Source organism: Pseudophryne corroboree, assembly GCF_028390025.1.
Source record: "Pseudophryne corroboree isolate aPseCor3 chromosome 7 unlocalized genomic scaffold, aPseCor3.hap2 SUPER_7_unloc_2, whole genome shotgun sequence".
Classification (NCBI taxonomy): domain Eukaryota; kingdom Metazoa; phylum Chordata; class Amphibia; order Anura; family Myobatrachidae; genus Pseudophryne; species Pseudophryne corroboree.
The window spans coordinates 1,226,860-1,232,859 of record NW_026967611.1 but is presented as its reverse complement, the minus strand read 5'-3'; positions in this window follow the sequence as shown (position 1 = coordinate 1,232,859).

Genomic DNA, 6,000 nt, shown 5'->3' with positions numbered 1-6,000 from the left:
ATTCATATTTTTCATACTGTATTGTACTGTAGGAGAGTGCAACAAATTGTGGAGGAACTAACTCGTGAGGATGATGAGCGTACTGCTCTGCAAATAAAACGAATTCTCCATTCCAAGTATGACCTGGACATATCGGCCACCAGCATCAGAAGGATGCGACGGAAAATGGGATGGACCTTTGGCGCAACAAGGTAAAATACTGAAAGCAGTATAAACCATACAGTAAATGCACTGTTAATAATCCCTTGATACGTGATATAATAATGCCATAAATCATTATACAGAGTGTGTACTTTATACTATATACAGTATGTGTGTGTGTATATACTGTATATACAGTATTCTATCCCAAAAGAGATACCTACTGTATAGGCACTCAGAGACAGCAATGAAGCAGAATGTCATTCAGGAAACGTAACCATATCTCTTTAAAACCACGCCCAAAGCATCCATTGAAAATCCATGTATGGGGAGGCATATCACGATTAGGAGCTGGTCCCCTATTATTTTTCGAAGGTACAGTACAGTACTATACTTTATTCTGTGCCTGTGTTCTGTAAAAATACATGTTGTACTGTAGAGTACGTGTAACTGCACAATAAAAGGAGTTGCTTATTAATGAACAACATTTTTTGATTTCTGTAGGAATCATGGATAAGAAATATTTCCAAGAAACAATAGTAGAGAAATGTATGGTGCCATTTGTGAATAAATATTACCCAACTCACCATAGGATATTCCAAGACAATGATCCTAAACACTCCGCCTCAGCCAAATTTATGGAAGAGAAAGGTATGAATTGGGAACGCACACCACCAGAGTGAGTATTCTTTCAACAGTGTACAAGTAAAATTTTGGATAGCACTCTAGTACTGTAAAAAAAAAATTTGTTTAATAAACAGTACAATATTGTATGTTTAATTTTCTCTATTTACTGTAATGTACTGTAATTAATTTTTTCTATACGCTTTTTTTTTTTTTTTAATTAGATCACCAGACATGAACCCAATCGAATTAGTGTGGGCTCAATTGAAGAGGTACGTTAGGAGTGTTGCAAAGCCAACAACAAAACAGCAACTGGTGGATGGGATAAAGAAATTTTGGCTAGAAGTACTCACACCTGAACATTGTAATAATTATATAAATCACCTGTATAAAGTATTACCTGTTGTAGTTGAAAGAAATGGTCAAGCCACAAATATGTAGTTCTGTATTTTCTGTTTAAAATTTTAAATTGGTGCATTATTAAAAAAAATGATAAAATTGCCTTTGTCTGATTATTGCATAAACTAATGTAGAATATTATACAGTAGTAATGTTATTGATGTGTACTGTATGAACAGTTATTTTCAGTTTTATAAGTCCTGAATAAGAGTACTGTACATTTTGATCAGTGCAGTACATGGAATCGGATGTTGTAATACTTTATTTTTACATTAATATTGATGTTTTTCCAATAAATATTCAATTTTACAGTATGGTACGGTACAGTACATGAGGGTACCTGTACAGTATGATACGTCATTATGGGGGAGAAATACTGTATCCACTAAATGTACAGTAAAATGTTTTTTTCTTATTACAAACACACAAATGCATCTCAGATGGAAATATGCTATACACAGCAGACAGCTTATGGTGACAGAACTTCCCTACTGTATCCCCACCCATAGTCGTGGTATATTTTAGATTGCCTAATGAGACACTCCTGCAGCATTGCCAATGATTCATGTAAAACCTGTGTGCAAACAGTATCTGTATTGAATGCAAAGTACAGTAAGAGTACAGTATACAGTATTATCAGAGCCAAACCTGACCAACATGATGCCCTAGGCTAGATTTTGGCTGATGCCCTCTTGCACAGATGCTACGTAGTTCCGCCTCTAACCCTGCACCCCTTTCCCAGCACCATCACCCATTTTGGCGCTCCTACCCCCTATAATCTAAATAAGAACAATGTGCACATTTAGTGCCAGCCCAAAACAGTGTACAGTATGTTCTTGCTGGGAAGGGGCATGGTAACACAATAATACCCGAAGATGAAATGACACAACACAGTACTGCAACTTTATTCACATTATATCATGCAGTGGTGTCTCTTATTCTCATGACATCATATCATAGTACCACATTACTCCTAACAGTAATGCCCCTTATTCACATTACACCCCACCACATTCATCTTTATTTACATTAGACCACAGGTTCTCAAACTCAGTCCTCAGGACCCCACACAGTGCAGGTTTTGCAGGTCTCACAGAATCACAAGTGAAAAAATTAGCTCCACCTACTGTATGGACCTTCTAAAATGTGTCAGTTAGTAATGAATACATCTGTGCACTTGCTGGTTTACCTGCAAAACATGCACTGTGTGGGGTCCTGAGGACCAAGTTTGAGAACCACTGCATTAGACCATGCAGTAGTGCCCTTTCCTTATGTTACACCAGAAAATATTGTAGTACACCTTATACACATACAGTACAGTAATGCCACACATTAGTAATGCATTTCATATTTAAATTTTCTGATTTAATTTCATAGAGCCGCAGTCACTCACAGAATATAGGCATGTACTGTAGCATCTCATTTTATTCTGCAGAAGCTGATTATTCCCGTTTGGCTAGTTTGCCGCCTCTGTACAGTACAGTATATCACAATAGAAAAAAGTTATAGTGTCAGTGAAAAAAGCACCTCATGACAGATACTGTACACAAGCTCATGTCTAAATACTGTATACTGTAAGCAGTGACATTAAGGGGTACAGTACTGTATATGCAATTGCAGTCGAATTCCGGAAGGAATACGGAAAAAATGGACACGGGATCCCCCATCTTTTTAGAACCAGCACCGGGCTCTGCGCCTGGTCCTGGTGCAAAAAATAAGGGGGACAAAAAAAGCGTAGGGGTTCCCCATATTTTTTGAATCAGCACTGGGCTCCACTAGCTGGACAGATAATGCACAGCCGGGGGAGACTTTTATACAGGTCCCTGCGGCCATGGAATTAAATACCCAACTAGTCACACCTGGCCGGAGTACCCTGGAGGAGTGGGGGCCCCTTAAATCAAGGGGACCCCCCTCCAGCCACTCGATTATCTCTATCACCCCTGTGTATTGTAGCTAGGGGATTGTGACGCTCCTTCAGCATTGCCCCGTAGCCTGCAAAATCTGTGCTGTTATTTGCTCCATAGCTGAGTGCCTCCTAGGAGCTACTGTAGGAGTCACAGGCGGTAGCCATTTCAATTGAGTCTGCCCTGCTATAGAATTGTACAGGTATGTGTACATTACCGTACGGTGCATAGAACCTTTACAGTAGAAACTCTCCTGCAGCTTTGGCCTGCTTTACTGTATGTACTGTAAAACTTGTGTTTTGTCAGTTTGCTATGCGACCGAGCCCGGTGTAACGTACTGTACAGTACTGTAATGTGCATAGACCTCGCTTACAGTATCTCTGTGTATTTTGGCTAGGGGATTGTGACGCTCCTTCAGCATCGCCCCGTAGCCTGCACAGCTTATGCCATTTCTCATTCCATACCCAACTGCTGCCTGCCACGAGGTGGGGGTTCAGGAGGTGGGGGTTCATGGGTAGTGGTCGTTTTGACAGTGTGCTATGCGATTGAGTCCGGTGTACCGTAATACTGTATGCAATCCTACAGTAGCTTATCCCTCCCCTGTGTATTTTGGCTAGGGGATTGTGACGCTCCTTCAGCATAGCCCCATAACCTGCACAAGGGTTCAGGGGCGGCGGCCATTTTGCCAGTGTGCTACAGTATGTCATCGAGTCCGGTGTACCATAATATGCATACTGTGTATTTTAGCTAGGGGATTGTGACGCTCATTCAGCATTGCCCCATAGTCTGTACAATCTGGACTATTACTTGCTCCGTAGCCTAGGGCCTCTGTGGGGCAAGGAGTCATAGGTGGTAGCCATTTCTATTCAGTCTGCCCAGCTACAGAATTGTATGTGTACTGTGTACGGAGCATAGTACCTTAACCTGCATAGAACCTGCAGATTATGGTACACCGGACTCGATCGCATAGAACCGCTCATGCAGCTACTGTATGCCCTGGTTTGCAGTATGTGAATAAAAAAAATAATAAAGTGTCTGAAAAAAACTACAGTAACATGCATTCGTACAGTACTTAAGGAATCGAACCCTGGACTCTGAGTATAGGAAGCGAAACACTTCACCACTTCGCCGCAGACAAATGTATAAATCCGTTGGTTTTGATTATGCTGTAATGGCTACGGGATTAGGACGATAACACTGTAGAAAATTCCTAATCTTGAGAGGCAATAGTGAACTTGTAACACACATCCATTTGCGACAGTGTACACTACTGGTTTTACAGTACTGTGTTTTGTCTGCGGGACTTGCACGCTCACATACAGTATTCATAAAGTATTGTAGATGGATCATATACTGTATGCTGTACTACTGTATTTGCGTCGGTGTCGTACTGTATATACTGTACAGTACTGTATTAAATAATGCAGCGTAATGAGTACAGTATTTGCTGTATGCAGCGTAATGAGACGCCTTAGTAAAGTAGTCCTTATTATGTATGTCAGTATTGTATTTTACGGGAGACCACACGCATGCGCAGTGGTGATTGTAAAAAGCGACATCTGGTGGCTGATCGCAGGTATTACACGTAAAGGTAACGCCAAACGTCAAATGTCTGTCTCCGTGCGATTAGATAGCCTCTCTGTGGCTAGGCGTGCCTCGCTACGCCACAGTACGCTGCGTATGGTCGAACGGGCCAACCGCCGCGGCCACTCAAGATAAAGGTGGCTACATCTGTACATGTGCAGCAGAGTACTGCAATGGAAGCATGCTGGGCCCATAACCCAGAGGTAGGCAGATTGAAACTATCCTTTGCTATATGCATTTTTTTTTTGTTAATTTAAGTAATCAAAACTGGGATTGATATTTTTGCTCTTTTATTTTTACTTAAAGTACAAAAACTTTTACCATTTTAATTTGTTTTAATAGTATATTGACAGTATAGTTTTCTTTAAAAAATCCACTTAATTTTCTTTACCCTATTATTAAAATGGTAATTGACAAAAACAAACTACATTGTCACCAGAAGAGCAATACAAAATGTACAAGTGATATATTAAAATCATCTTTCCAGCTTGAATTTCAATGATGCATTGGGGCAACGATTTTGTGAGAAACATCTTCACCCTTAAATAAAGATTTTCTTAATTCCTTACCTGTGTGCTTATTAGATATCACCTTGTTTTCACATTAAACAGACTTCTACATGAGAAAGCAGCAAGGATGCAGTGGCGTTAATGTTTCCTGGTGTCAACCTGTATTATTTCAGTAGACATTGAAATGAGGATGCATCTTGCTGCCTTTCCAATGAAGCAAGTTTAATTTAGTAATAGGTGAAAAACCATCCCTACAAAGGTGTTAATCAGTGACTTGGCTTTGTGGACACTTTTCAGAGAACAAATTTGTTAGCATAAAAATAAAGCCAGAAAATGAAGAGCTGTTTAATCACTCAATTGGATTTTTTTTGCCAGCATATTTCTTTTTCTCTGCAACCCACTGCTAAATTGTGCTTCCTAGCTGTTTTTATAAAATCACTGAATCAAATCTAACTCTGATTACATCAGAGAAGGCCAGGTACCCTACACCAGAACAGGGGTTTTGAAATTTTGACTTGTCTACTTAAAGATCACCAAAATCTGATAACAAGGTCAATTACGTCCCTGGTTGGGATTGAACCACCAACCTTTTGGTTAGTAGCCGGACACACTAACCGATTGCGCCACAGAGACACTTTGCAAAAAGTACATACTGACAAAGTCTAATAAGCATATATCTAGAACGTTTCCTAGAAAAACTTTAAAAAGTCAATAATCTGGAGAGTTTTTGAAAGATGTTTCTTCCATTAACCAATGAAGAAACACATTGGTACTTTCCCATGATGAGTGAGTGCTTCAGGATCTCTTGCACTTACATGTGCAGCAGAGTACTGCAATGG